This window comes from Glycine max, chromosome 20, assembly GCF_000004515.6.
Source record: "Glycine max cultivar Williams 82 chromosome 20, Glycine_max_v4.0, whole genome shotgun sequence".
Classification (NCBI taxonomy): Eukaryota; Viridiplantae; Streptophyta; class Magnoliopsida; order Fabales; family Fabaceae; genus Glycine; species Glycine max.
Window position 1 is genome coordinate 40,481,090 of NC_038256.2, and position 16,470 is coordinate 40,497,559.

Here is a 16,470-nt window from a genome sequence, read left to right on the forward strand (position 1 = left end):
GAATCGTGATTGTTTAGTAATGATCTCAACAAGACCCCTCCCCTGTCCCTTACACTGCCCTTAAAGTATGATATTTGCTTCTGATTTCAGAAGAACCAAATCTCTCTAGCAAATCTCCTCCTAACTGATTAGTCATAGCAGATTTTCAAGGATTGAATATGTAATTGGTTTAAAGATAGAAAACTGATGTGTTTTAAATATTTTTTGGTAGATGGAAGGTATGCTAGGACTGGATAGAATCATAGGTGATATTTTATGTTTAGTGAATTTAAAAAATAGAGTATGACATATATGAGCTTAGAAAATTATAAACAATACTCTTAAGAATAAATAAAAAAATCAATTTCGTTATTTTTGAATCATCTAACAACAAAGATATCATGTATTTGAATCAGTGTCAGTTATCTTATTGAAGTTGATAAAGTTCTTGTAGTATCCTTAATTTTGTTCCATTTTCAGATTCAAATGTAAGGTTATATATATTGAAAATAGTCAAACAATTTTTGTAGTCAAATAAAATTATATCGTAATATTGATAATTAGATTTTGAATACAAGGAGTAATAAAATCAAATTGGTGATGAATAAGGTAAAATTGTGATGCCCTTGTAAGGAAATAACTGACACAATTTGTTTATCTTCAGATAAAATACACCATAACATTTTGAAGTAAATAGGATTTTCTTAAGTATGTGTTAATAAAAGAACTAAATTCAGTGTCATTACCGGTTACATTAAGTATAAATTAATTAGATTTCATTTTACATTGTAAAACTATGCTTCATTTTTAAAAGTTAAAGTATCAGCTACTTAATTTGTAGCTCAATAATTGCATGTACAAGTTTTTAAGACTAATGCGTAATGAAAGTTTAATCATGAACTTTACTACTCATTATTATATACGTGAGTGTGTTTGTGTACCAAGATGATACTATATACAAGTATAAAATTACATGGATAGAATCATAAACATATTATGAACCGAAACTTGTTTGAAATGGCAAGTTTCTCATTCAACTATAATGCAAAAAGGTAAATCTTGTAGATCATATTTGAGTGGATTCTCAAATAATTTGTGGTCCCAAATGAATGTCATGCGCATGTACCAAGAAGAAAAGAAAGTGAAACTTCTTTTGTGTTATGGTCTTGGTTGGTGGAGCACTTGTTTGAGAGCTAGATTTTATATAATAGCATGCTACCCCACTCACAAAAATCCTGAATTCCATTGGATTTGGAGTCAGACAGTGATCAGGTCGGTCTTCTGGCAAATATTTTGGAAGATAATGTTGTCACTTAGTTCACACTTTTCCGTTCCACTAATAGGAAGCACCAAAATGGACTAAAAAGATGTCATCTACTGAAAAATGAGAAGTGCATCGTGTTAATTTTAAAACACGGTGATAGATAGTATTGTGTAACAGCTAGCTTTGTACAAGATCCAAGTTTCTCCTACTAGGAGTGTCAAGTGTGGGTGTTCATGTAATAAATGTTTCTTGCTTTCTTCTTATCTTGATTATGATCATGTCTTGTCGAATGTATCCCACGCTTAAGCTAGTCAGTGTCTTTAAAAATAAAAGGTTATAGGGGACAAATCATGCTTTCCTTCTTACGTCCTAGCTCAAGTCTTCCACAAGCGTACCTAAGAAAAGTAACTACATAGTTTGTATAATTTAGTTAAAATAATACTTTATAAAAATTAGAAAAATAAATTGTGTGATAAATCCTGATTAAATAATAGTGTTTTTTTTATTGTTAGCACGTAAACTATTTCTTCTTTAGCATGCATTTTGGCGCAGACATTTTAGTCCCCTATGTATGTTTTATTTTACTTTTTCAATAATTATATATTAGTAGTATTTTCTTACTAAATATATAAGAGCATAATTATATTTATTTATTTTGGTGGAAGATCACCAGGGAGAAGAAACTATTAATATAATTATGCTCTTATATATTACCACAAGGAAATATAATTGATTGTGCATCAGCCATAACAACTAAGGATAAAAAACAACGACACAAAATAAAAAACATGACTATCAGATACAAGTGATAAACCATGCTTGGATAAAATATCCGCATCTTGGTTAGCCTCACGATAGAGATGTTTCCATGTAAATCTTTCACCATTTTGCTCGAAATGTTTGATAACATCAACAAACTAAGCACAAGATTGAGTCATTGCGCATCCTTCATTTAGAAACGAGATTGCAGCTAAGGAATCAGATTCTACAAGGAAGTCCCAAAATCTAGTCCAAGTAATATGGATTCCTAAGACAATGGCCCAATTAAACGAATAATATCTAAGAAAGGGGTTTGATAGAAAAGTTGTATATCAGACCCAACTCTCAATTGGTTTGAGATTTGGTGTGATGTTTGAGATGTAAGACTCGGATAATTTTCTGAATACATGCCGACAACCCAACGCAGAAGAAAGAGATTGGTGGGGGGGAGTGTGTTTTAGGGGTAATTTAGAGAAAAAGGTAAAAAATTAAGAAAATGGGAGTCTATAAAGTAAATCCGAGAAGTGCAAATAGTAAATCTCTTACGTTAACGTAACCAAGCCGATACACAAAGTGGCTCAAATCAGAACCGGCCTGAATTTAAAGCCCACGAGACCATACGTGGAGTCCTTCCTTCAAAACTCAAATCCTTTCGTCTTTTTCAATGTCCTTTCTTCTCCACGCTACTCCGCTTTTTGTTTTCAATTTTCACTCTTTGTTTTTTTTAAATTTTTTATTCTCTTTCATGATAAAGATGATGCCCAATGATGCACAACTAAAAACTGCATTGAGCAGTTTCTCAATGGTTTATGATTTGTCATTGACTTTTCCCTAACCACCACCGTTGCTGCCACCTCCACCACCACTACCACCACCTCCACCACCTCCTCCTCCTTTATTTATTTATTTATTATTGACATATGTGGTGGTTTGTGAAGGCTATTGATGAACGCCATTGTCTTTAAAACTGCGTGATTTGTTCTAAGCTATGAGATCTGAGGGCATTTTCTCGCTTTTACTCCCTTCACCATGTCTTCTTTTAAGTAGAGGTTTTGTTCTGTTTGCATGTGCCTGATGATCGAGTAGCACTGTGTAGGCTCTATGAAATCATCGCGTTAGATTTTGCCTTCTCGATCTTCTTCATTGTTTGGCGTTTTTTTTTTTACATCGTTTGTTCTTTCTTTTTCTAATAGTTTTACGGCTAAAATACCAATTTAAATCTTTAGATGGCAAAATCTCAAGGGGTTTTGTATGTTATATGCGAAACTGAGTGACCAAAATTTTGGTCTAGGGTTTTATTTTCTGAGCTGAACACATTTTTACTTTGTAAACTTATTTAATTGAAACTAGCAACTTGTCTTCTATGCTGCCCAATGATGGAAAAATAAACTGGTGAACGGCTACATATGGTTATGTTCATAACTGGGCCTGCACCATTCTCTTTCTCTCCCTCTCTCTCTCTCTCTCTCTCTTTCTCTCTCTCCCTCCCTCCCTCTCCGTGTGTGCGTGCGTGCGTGCGTCTCTATATCTCTATCTAACTCTCAAGTCTCTCTCTCTACACACACACACACACATTCATACATTTATATAATCATATGAGATAGTGCGTGAAGGATGTGAACGAAGCTTTTAACTAAAGCCGTAGATGATCCGTTTTCAGCTATGAGATCTGAGGGCTATGCATCCCATTGTTTTTTTTATTTGGCAATACTAATCGTTCTCTATTTTTGTCGTGTGATCCATATAGTCCATATAGTCGACCTAGTGAGATAAGGGTTTGTTTTTGTTTGTTGTTGGAATAGTCGTTTTCTATTTTCAGCGATGATTCTTCAGTTGTTCTTCTTAGACATGTTAAGCCCCGGCGCAGTGGTTGTCGTGCAGATCTTGCTGGTAGTAGCAAATATTCTAATGAGAATTTTGATGGCCAAGAGTGGAAAGGTTCCATGTGAAAGACACTTGAACATGAGTTGCTTCCATGCTTTTTTTATTATTATTATTATTAACATCAGAAAACTGTGTGGCATCGCATTATTTGTGTTTCAAAAAATCAGGGGAAGAGCCTCTAGGACATATGATATGCCTTAATATTCCTATTTTCATCTAGTTTCTGCTCGGAACTGTCTCTATGAGCAAGTTTGGAACAGTGAATTGCTTTTTTCCTCCTTTGTTGTGTTTGCATACTGTTGCATTGAGGAAGTATCTCATGGACAGTTTGGGAGCTTGCATTAAAGAACTGTCTTGATCTTGCGGGCTGGCAAGCTGTTTGTCCTTGGCTCCTTGCAGTTAACACTTAACACATTACAGATTGTTTCTGCCCTTCACAATGTTTGTATCAGTATCAGAACAATCTCTTAGGGGTTCCCAAAGATGATTTCATACAGAGCATATATCAATTACTTTTGATGGCCATGCTTTTCATACTGAGATCTTGATATCTTTGAAAGGGTTATCAGTAAAATTAGACTTCTCTAGCAGCTTCTGTCTTTGATAGTCTGAGTTTTAACGAACCCTTTGGTAATGGGCAATGACTCTGTTCTCACCCATGAAAACTTGTGTTTTTCTTCCCTTAATTTCCTTTTCGTCATCTCAGAGACTCACTCACACACAAAGCTTTCACTTCATTTCTTTTTATTATGATTTTGTCCTTGCATTTGTATAATTATAATTCAGTTGGTTATCTATTATTTTATTTCCGTAAGCAAATTTATCTTCCTTTTTGCTTTATCATACTGTTGGGTAGTTTTTTGAAGTTGTATGTCGCAAGTGTTCACTCTTCAGTTCTAGTATATTTACTTCGTGGAAGAGTGCTAATTAACTTTTTCAATGTGCTGAATTGATTGTCGTCTTTCTTCTGGATATGCCCAATGGCTTTCTTCTGGATATGCCCAATGACGAATGCTCATTGAGAGATATGGTACTGTGAATATTATTGAAAGTCTTTCATCTCTTTGCCTTTCTTCCCATTGCCATCCATAACTCTGCTGCTGCTGCTCTTCTCCCGCTTCCTCTTCTTTCTCCTTTTTCTCCTTGTTGCTGTTCTTGTTATTGTTGATGTTGCTGGCAGTTGATAGAGATGGTGGAGGTTGTGGTCTAGGGTTTTCTGAGCTGAAAACATATTTTTACTTTATGAATTGATTTAATTAAAGTGTAGATAGTTGTCTTCTATGCTGCCCTATGATGGAAAAATAAACTATTGAACGGCTACATGGTTATGTTCATAACTGGGCCTGCACCATTCTCATTCTCTCTCTCTCTCTCTCTCTCTCTCTCTCCCCCGTGTGTGTGTGTGTGTCTCTCTCTCAATCTCTCTCTATCTATATATATATATATGTACATTAATTAATATGAGATGGTGCAAGAAGGCTGTGAACGAAGCCTGTGACTAAAGCCGTAGATGATTTGTATTTAGCTATGAGATCTGAGGGCTATGCATTCCATTTTTCTGGGGGGGCAATACAAGTTGTTCTCTTTTCTTTGCAGCTATTTTTCAATTGTTCTTCTTAGACATGTAAATATGATTGCATACTTTTGTATTAACTTCCAAAAACCATATGCTTTTATATATCTGATGCCCTGATTAGTTTTGTTTACTTCTTTACTTGCTTTTATGTTCATATAAGTATAAATGTATAATTATTTCTAAAAGTTATACCTAAGCATTTGTTACAACATGTCAAATTGTCTTGTCCTCCTGCATCCATTGTAATGATGTAATTCTCTATCCTGCCCAATGCTGGACAAATTAACTAGTGAATGGTTGCTCTGCTTTGTTCATAACCTGACATGTGTCATCACTTTTCTTTCTCTCTCTATCTCTATATCTATCTATCCATCCATCCATCATGTCTGTGTAGATGGTGCATGTAGGATGTGAATAAAGCCTGTTGCAAAAGCCATAGATGATTTATTTAGCCATGAGATCTGAGGGGTTATAGACTACTCTCCACTTCACCCAAACAAGTACCTGTTTGTGTTTTTTCCAACAAAGTTTTTTATGCTTATCAGCAAAATTTGACTTCTCTAGGAGAGCTTCTGCCCTTGTTGGTAGCCTGAGTTTTTAACAAGCCCGTTGGTAATGGCTCTGTTCTTAGCCATATATCCCAGTTTGCTTGCTTTGTCCTTCTCGTCTGCTCTTGTTTACTTTCAATATTTTTTTGCCGGCTCCTCTCCGCATTTCCCTTGTTTGGCTCATAATCTTTTATTGCAAAACCGCATTTCCCTTGTTTGACTCATAATCTTTTATTGCAAAACTGGCTTGTCACAATTTGCTGTGCCGCAGACTTCAAGGAAACAACTGTGCATATTTTCCCTGTTAAAGTTTTGCACCAACATTGAAGTATTTTCTCTGTGCATGTTCTCCTTAACAGCTAAAAACTCTTTCAACGTTACATGTTAGTATTGACTTGAATGTGTTATACTTTCATTTTTTATTTAGTGTTTCGTATTCTTGAGTGGTTTTATTTGTATGTTATTTTAACTTTTGTATTACCCAAATTATAAATGTGCTTCAACCTTTTTTTTTCTAGAAAGCTCATTTGAACATGCTAAAGTATGACAAAAGTTCCTTATTAATCAACAAAAAAGCCCCCATGCAAATGAGCACTATAGTGTGCTATTTGCTATTAACAACATTGGTATGATCTTGTATCTTATCTACATGCTATAGCAACTAAGAAACATTGGAATGGGATGTAAATTATATGATTTACTGTGAAAATTGATTTTTTTATCTTAAAAAAATATAGAAAGCTTCCTGTGCCAAGTAATCCTATCTCCAAATTATGTCTGTCTTCGCAATTTTTATAATAATTCAATACTCATGGAATTGTTGTTGGTGTTTGTGCTCATAAGAATAATCCCAAGTCTTTTCCTTCTCATTAGCTCTTGATTAGCTATTTAGCATCCTTTTGTTTATGATGTAGATCTACGCTAACCTAAAAATGTATATTTTCTAACTTTCAATAGCAAACATTAGTTGCAAATATCCTTCACTTGTGTTTTCTCACTATTGGTATGGTAGATAATTGTTTGTTCACTTGTGTTGAGATAGTCCATGTTTGCTCACGTGTGTCGAGGTAGATAATGACCTAATCGGGTGTTGCTAGGAGGTTGTGCAAATATGTAGTTCTGAGTAGATTAGAGTTTTAAACTCCCTTCAGTTATGTAAGGTGAGATTTGAAGCTTTTTATTTCTTATTTGACTAGTTAGAGTGTCGTATTAGTTATGATTTTGTCTTGGCACTTTTATAATTATAAACCACTTGCTTTATATTAAACTTTTGGATAGTTCTTTGAAATTGTATGTTGCTATTTTTCTCTCTTCAATTCTATAGTATATTTGCTTCATGGAAGAGTTATGTGCTAATTAACTTGTTCAATGTCTTCTGGATGAACTGATTATCATATTTCTTCTGGATATGCCCAATGATGAATGCTCATTGTGAGATATGGTACTGTGAATATTATTCAAAGCCTTCCATCTCTTCTGCCTTTCTTCCCACTGCCATCACTAACTTTGCTGCTGCTGCTGCTCTTCTTCTTCTTCCACTTCCTCTTTTTCTTCTTGTTGTGGTTATTGTCATTATTATTATTATTATTATTATTATTTATTGCTGGCAGTGGGTAGAGATGGTGGAGGTTGTGGGTCTTATGTGCTTTGATGGATGTTGAAAAAATACCAATTGGAGATATCTGAGGGCATAGTTGGTTCTTTTGAGTTAGAAATTTAGAATAATTATCATACATTACTTCTGTCTCACAAACAATCAAGCTATGTGGTTCGCATGTTCTTATTTATGCTTTTTTTTTTTGCTAACTTGATTGTTCTTGTGTTTCATGATGTCTTGTCACTAATGTGTTATGGTGCTTCTTCTGCCTTCCCTCCCTTTTTCTGTGTTATGTTTGATGCCCGTTCATGTTTAGGTGTAATGATTGATGAGGAGGGTATAGAAGGTTTCAGTGTTTGTAACCTGACACTGGCTTCAGCCCTCGTTTTTTTTTTTTTTTTACTTATTCTGCTATTTAAGTTATTTTTAAATTTCTATTCAATCCCCTATATAGAGGCAATAAAATTTGATCATTGCGGTTCTTTAAAAAACTGCTAAAGTAAATTTGTTGAGACGGACAGAAAAGTGGTTTCGATATTAAACTTGAGCAGCAGGTCCGATTATTGCTTATTGTGGTTGTTGCTAAAGATGTTGGCTCGGAAATACTCTTGATCTGTAATTTTTTCTTGTTCTGTCTTCCATTTGGATAGAGTTTTATAGAGGAGACGTCATGTTTATGGGAAAAATGTGCACTGCTCGGTTTTGAAATTATTTGCTTAAATTCAGGCGAAATACGGTCGTCAGATTGGGAAAAATGAGATAAATAATTAGATTGACTCACTTCCATTCCATCAAGCAAAAACTTAGATCCCTACCAAAAAAAGGCATTATCACTGATGCTGTATAGTCTTTTTAACTAGAATTATGCTAATTTATTTTATTCTAATTTTTACTATCATCCAACGCAAGGTTCTGAGATTATTCAATGTTTTTTAGTAATCTCAATTTGAAGTCTTGGATTTGCAACTGCAAATACTTAAAAGAGAAAGTTTTATCACCTGTAATAATAATTTCTGGCTGAACAAGTATATTTTCCATAAAAAATACCTGTTGTACATTAAAAAGAAAAACTTTCATTACAGTACTTAAGAAAATTTAACAAGTATCAAAAGTCATAACTAGAAAAAAAAACTTGTACAAAAAGTAGTGCTATGTCATTACTACTTAAATGGGATGGTACAAAATAAATTGCGGGAAATACAGTATTCAAATGATACTTGTACAATAATTTGTATAACAAAATAGACAATTAAGAGAGATAAAAGGAAAAAAATTGAACTTAAATTATAATAAATGATATGATTGAGGGGAGATATAAACAAAATATGATATGATGATGTATAAACTATTGTACGACTGTTGTATTTGTATAATATCTCTTATTTTTATTTGAAGCGCTGTTGAGTGTTTCAATTCCTGGAACCTTCAAAGGTCATGGTAAGGGAGGTGAGGTATTGATGATTGTAAATACTAAACAAACAAAAGAAAGGATCGCAATATTGAGATTCTTGTATTTGAAAGGTAACTAACCAGCTGCCCCCAGCAGCCCATGAGATTTTATGCAAGAATTATCAAACATTTATTCTTGCATCCCATTTTCAAAGACTTCTTGTGATATGCTTAAACGTTGGGTTTTGAATAGGAAGAGTGGGATTCTTTAGATTAAAAAAATAAATTTTATAACGATCTTCGAATGTGATGACTTTTTTTTTTTTTATATAAATTTTATATATTATCAGGGGCTAGAATTTATAGCACCTTTCACAGTGGGCTTGGTAAAAGCTATTTAAGGTAAGGATGTAAGATTATGTTCGAAATTTATCTAATAACAAGATTTTTAAAATGGTTGATTGGAGAGAAAAGTTGAAGTTGTAAACAAACTCGTGCGTTGGAGCTTCTTTCGAATTCTATTGTAGTCAAAAGATGCACTTGATTACATCTTCATCTTCGAAAAGTACAATTATATGCAATAATTAACATCTTCGTGTTCAAAAAGTACGATTATATGGAACAATTAGTGTATGATTGGATCGGTGCTGAGTTGAACTTACCATAATTTGTTGGAAGCAACAAAGTTGTTTTTATGGTAAACTTACTATGATTTTATCTATTTGTCACTTTCAAAAATTGTGAATCTAGTTTACCACTAATCCAACCACACTAAATATTGTTGTATTTTTAACCATTTCCAGTCATCGTGTTGAAAAGGGGGCAGAGAAAACAACGATTTTCATTACTTTTTCTGCAAACACTCTTATTTGCTGAAGAACTCAATTTTAATTATGTTAGTCAAATTAATGTGCGTTGTTAGATATAATATTATATAATTCAATGGTTATGATGATTAACTTGTCACCGTTTGTATATTTTTTTTATAATTAATATTTTATTAAATTGACAATATTATTTTCCTGTTTTAGGAGTGTTCTTGTTTCGATCGGAGGTACATGGTGACCTTCGACAAATGTTTCACCTCTCCGGCACGGACAACCCCATCATCGGCACCTTCTCCAATTTTTTTTATTCTAACCTTTCCCTTCACCTTTTTTCTTTCTTCAAAATTCTGCATATTATCACAACTAGATCTTGTGGCGTGCATAGTAGGATCAGAGGTGTGGAGATCTCGCAAGTCGCAACTAGATCTACCACCCCCAATGGCGGTGGAAACATAACCAGAACAATTTGTGTGGGATTGGGAACAATGGGCTTGGGTTTGTTGTTCAGATAATTGATTTCAAAGGATGTGATGGTGAAATTGATGAGTTGAAATTCTCAGAGTTTTTTCTAATGTCAGTTTCAATATTTCATTGTGGCAATACCCTTTCAACCATTACGATGGTTCACCAATGATCATGACTAAAAAAATGTTACAAAATATTAGTTTATTTTAAGTAAGTGAGTTTTCAATGAAGCAACTTAGGAATTGATTTAGGGGAGATTGCTGTCTCTTTAAGGAAGGCAAGAGAGAGCGAAAGAGAAGGAAGAAAGGAAAAAGGGAGGGATGCTGCATCGGAAATCGCTTCCGACAACGAAATGCGTCAAAGATCGACAACATGGAGGCATCCGTGATAGAAAGCCTATAAAATAATTTTAATAAGTAAAAATTAAATAACAAGTTCTAGGTAATGAAACAACTACTGTGCACTAATCCTTTATTTTGTAGAGAAGAAAGATATAAAGGTAATAAAAGAAAAAAGAATATATATGATGAATAAAATATTGATTTTTCACCAGGACGACCTTTACGACTTTTGTAACTTCTATGATAAATTAGGGCTACAGTAAATAGTGATCTAATTGCACCCAATGTCCTGAAATCTTACAGGAGAAATATTTTTAACTTTAATACATAATAAAGCACTAGGTGAATCTTCACTTCTTGTTAGCCACCTACTGCTCAAGCATTTTTTTCGAACCCTTTTTTTTAATTGAAGAACATAAACAATATTATTTCCTTTTTGAGCATGCGTCAATTTGTTGAAAAGGTTGCAGAATAGAAAGAATTGTATCATATAAAATTTTTTAAATGGTTAAAAGTGATATTGAATTAAAGTTTAAATGTTACATACAATAAAAGAGATGCATTTATAAGAATGAAAATTGATATAACTTTTCTTTTTCTGTAGGCCATTTTTTTATAAAAAAAGAAAAGTTTCCCCTGGAAAAAGCCAAAAAATGTGCATATATCTCTTCAAGTACTCGTTAATTATTAGTTTTAGGACCACAACTCTAATGCTTAGAGTCCAAGTATATAATAGAGTTAACAATATATATTAATGCATTTTTAATGTACCTTTAAATATTTAATAAAATTTATTGGAAATCTTGAAATTATATGAGAGATTTATTAAAGAAGGAGTTGGCATCCATAATGATATTGTAAGTTTGTAACTTTCAATATCTTTCAGTTAATACTAAAGTGTTTATTATTATTATTATTATTATTATTATACCGGTTAGTTTTTATTAATTATTGTATTATTTAATAATTTTTAATTGAATAATTTTTTTAAAATCTACCATTAGATTAAAAATTCATTTCACATAAGTTTTATATATATATATATATATATATATATATATATATATATAATTTCATATTAACCCAAAATTATTTGGTAGTTTATTTATATGGATTAAAATTCACATAATATAATTTTTTTTAAATATATTAAAATATGATTATTTTTTTATTGTTTACACAAATAAACTTGATTATATATATATATATATATATATTATAGGGTTAGAAAAAATTGTTGTTGGCCTTTCTCATTAGAGTACAATTATTTTAGTAAGAATCACATGATTAATTTTACGGGGTCTTCAGTATTTAATTTGTGTATAAAGTATATTGAGTACTCATGCACATATGTCAAGCATCTCATGTTTCTTCCTCTACGTTCATAAAAGCTAAATAGTGAAATTCATTCTTAAAAATATAAAATACCGACAAATTAATACTTCAAAGATAAAAAAATTTAAATTAATCTTGTAAATAATTTATTGACAAATTAATTCTTAAATTTTATAACTTAATACCAAATTTATCTTAAAAGAATATAATTTATTATCAAATTTATTCTTGAATATTATAATTTAATGATAAAATAATCTCACGAATTTAATTATATAATTAATTTGTCACACTTTATATATATTTAAGGACTAAATTTATATTTTTTATCTTTTAAGAATCAATTTGTCCCTCTATTATATTTTGAAGAATAAATTATTTATCTTAAATAAAAAAAATGAAAAACAATGGCAAGTTAAGTGTATAAAAAGTCAAGTTATAAATACCTAGGGAGCCAACCTTTTGTTTTTAATACATGTGCAGTACATAAACTTGTGGGCATTGGGATTTACTTTGGTGTCTAACAAAATGAGATAAACTTGCCGGCGCCTTAGGTAGGGGTGTTAACTTGTACTCATCCCCGCCAGGACTATCCTGCTTGGGCATTGGGATTTACTTTGCTGTCTAACAAAATAAGAATTCCCTCTTGTTGTCATTGCTATAATCTACACATGCAGAGGGGTTTGGGAGTTTTTTTTATTATGTTTTCTTGTTCCTCTCTCATTGTTACCTTGAGTAAATTCTTTAAAAATTGGTTTAGAGTTCTGGTATACTTTTCACTTCTATATTTTCTGATTTTGGAACTGTGCTCATTCTTTCACTAATTCATGAATTCATTAAGCACATCTTTAGTCTTAAAACTTCAAGTTTTTTTTTTAAAAAATTCAGAGTCCCATGGGGACTGCCGGGACCCACAAAGAGGGGGACAGGAGAAAAAAAAATAAATCTGTTGGCGCCCCTAGCCTTACACCAGTGAATCAATGTTTTGTATATATCTTCATTGTCGTTTAGAAAACCTTGAGAATAGAAATGTGGACATATTAATTTTTACTTAATTAATATTTGGAAATCACATGGCACGTATAAGTGTGATTTGTCCATAGCTTAAACAAGAAAAGGCACGTCTAGTTCAAGGACCAAGCCATGTTTATCGATACCATAACCTAAGGAAAATTGGAAGAGCAACCCACACGTGAGATTGTTTTATAATATGTATGATCAATATGGTTTTCTTATTAGACCATGAAAAGTAAAAGAAAGACTGAGGTTCCCCTTTGAATTGAATGCTCTAATTTATTCTTCAATCTTACAATTGTGGGACTCCATATTCTGTTCTTTAATCCTTTTCTTCTTTTATTTTTTCTTCTTCTATAGCATAAATAAATGTAAAGATAAGGTGCCATTCAGCACCAACTACGAGCTTGCTGGAAGCTGTAATAGTCAGAAGAGCTGAATGTCCCTCTCAGAAAAATTAAATTGAATGAACCCCAATTCCTCTGACAATGAAAGTTGTGTTCTAGTTTCCATTTTCTACTGGCAAGTGGCAACTTATAGATCAGTTTTCTCTTTTAACAAGAAAGAGGGTTTGACCAAAGTGTATTTCAGCATGAAATGCACGTTAACACTCGAGAGCATCCAAAAAAAGCAGTACTATAATCACTTATATGCATTATATACAAATGGTTCAATGTATTTTCTTTTACAGGTTCATCAAATAATATATCAGAATTTAGTTTTCTTTGACTGTCAATCTATTTTTTTTTATTAATAATTAACTAAAACTAACTAATTAACTATATATATATAACTTTTAATTAAATGATTATTATAAAAATCAATAAAAAAAATTATACTATTAATATATTCTAATTAAATTTTAATGTTACATATCAGGTCTCTAAAATAACTTGATATATGTTAGAATAAGATTATATGAAAACTAAGATAATGATATTTATTCATTTCATTTTTTTTAGGATTACTTCCATTTTCGTTTCTGTTAAAAAAAATTGTTTTAATCTTCACAAATTTTTTTTTTGTTTTTCATCTTTAAATTGAATAGATAGTATTATTTTCACTATTTAAAATATCTTTTTATTATTTAAAGTGTTATCTAAAACATTTTAAAGATGAAAAATAAAACAAACATATTTTATAAAAATTAAAATAAAAAAAAATACAGGAACAAAAACAAAAAAAATATTAATTTACATAAATGAAAAATATATTTAAATCTTTTTTATGTAAAGGTGGAAGAAAAAGAGATAGATAAAAAATATAAAGAAATTGATAGATGTGATAATGATGTTTTGAAAAATGAATAGAAATGCAGGAAGAAAAATGACATAAAAGTTAGATGGAAGAAAAAATGAATGTGTGTTTAATATATTTTTATAATGAAATAAATAAATATTAAAACAATAAATTAAGTGTTTAAGATAAATGAATAACAAGAATTAATGTCTCGTCTGTTGAATTTAATTGATCAAGACCAAAAGAACCGGTTGCCACTTGCCAGCCAACCTCACACTATGTCAACATTACCCATTTAATTTAATAGGATAAGAAGCCTTTAATTAATTTCTTCAACTTAAAGCTACTATAGTGCCAAACATTATTAGTTAGACCTTAGTTTGTATGTGTCGATAACATCCGTGGAAGGACTTCACTTCTAGAACGTCACTGAAAGGAACTTAAAGTTGCATTAATTAAAATTTCTCATTCTGAAGAAGAATATTATTAGTGGAGGAGACACATCTTGCAGGAAGAAAAATGGTGTGACATTTGGCTTAATAATTGCTATTTCGTCTGTTTTAGTTTTCGATACTGTTTTAAGGTTGTCGGTTGATACCACAGGTAACTAATATTTTTTTAACGGGTAACTAATATTGATCAAAGTATATATATCTTCGTTTTCTATTGGTTAAATATACTCTTTACCTTCTGCAATACAAATTAAAGAGAGGGGCGAATATATGCTATACAAATCTTCAGAGACAAATATAGTCACTGTTGTAGTGGTGGCGAGATAAAGGATTATTGATCGTCTTGTCATCCAACTCAGTTTAATTCCCTTTGTCACCATTTTCAACCAAATGCTTAAGAAACGCTAATACATATAACATATATATTACTTCGATTCAGGTTCTTGTTTGCTGGTTAAGTAGCTTATGTTTCTCTGTCAATTTAGCATTAAAATATGTCTGGCGATTGCATAACAATATTACAAAAATTCAGCAGGTGTTGCTTGCTTGGATTAGTTCTATTAATTAATTGTTATTCTTAATCATCTAGTTTTAGTGAAGTTCATTGCTGCATGTACTCTATCAACTTTAAAATATACATTTAACTCAGGGGCTAGATATACGTTGTACCGTTGGACTAAATAAATGTTTTTATAAAGTATACCGCTCCGATCATATCTAAACCGTTGACAGGGGACAATGAGAAAAAATATTTTATAAAAGTAAAAAAAATAAATCTGAATTATATAATCATGCATAAATTAAAATTTAATATTTAAAAGTCCTATAATTTTTTTAAAAATTCACATAATTTTTTAAGTTATAATCTGTTATTAAATTTTAATTTTCATATTTAATTATATAATTTAAATTTAATATTTTACTCTCATATAAAATATCCTCTTCTCTAATGTGATATGTCCTCACTTTAGACATATAAAAATATACTATCCAACTGAAAATTTTCCAGATCTTAAAAACCAAAATACATGCAGCTAAAGTACTGATTTGTTGTACCACAAAAGGTACTTACGTACAAAATTATAAATGGTAGGAAGTTGAGAAAGGTAAATTAAAATTAAAAACTACTTAGCAGAAAACTTTTAAATTGGGTATTAGTAAAATTATTTGTTCAACTAGTTAAAAAATATAAAATGATAAAAATAAATATATTTATATAATATTTTTATATAAATTTTAATTTTATTTTATGATAAAATATATTGAGGTATTATAGTTTCAGTTTTCAATTAATGTTAAATTTTTATAATTTTTTTATTTCTAGATAAATTATTTTCATTATAATTTTAGTTTTTGTTATTACATTTTTTATATTATTATGTATTTTACTATTAATCTTATATTATATGGGTCATGGGACATTGATTTATTCTTTTATCAACTGGTGTTTGGAATCATTTACTATTTTAAACTGATTGCATTTTTGTTTTTTTATTAATTTTGTTTTTTTGTTTTCATATTGACGTATTCTTTTTGGGAGTCACACATCTTGACACATTTTATTAATATATTAGGCTCGTTTTACCCTTTAAAAAAATAAATGTTTTTTAAAAATAAATGTTTGAGTAGTTGTTATAATAAAAAAACAAAACAAAATAAAGTTTATGAATTTTTTTTAACCAACATAATTAAGGTTTTTTTATCACAAGCTTAAGGGTCCTTAGTGGCATAATCACACATAAAATTTTGTACCTCTAAAAATATTATATTATATAAGAATCAAACTTATATAATTTCCTAC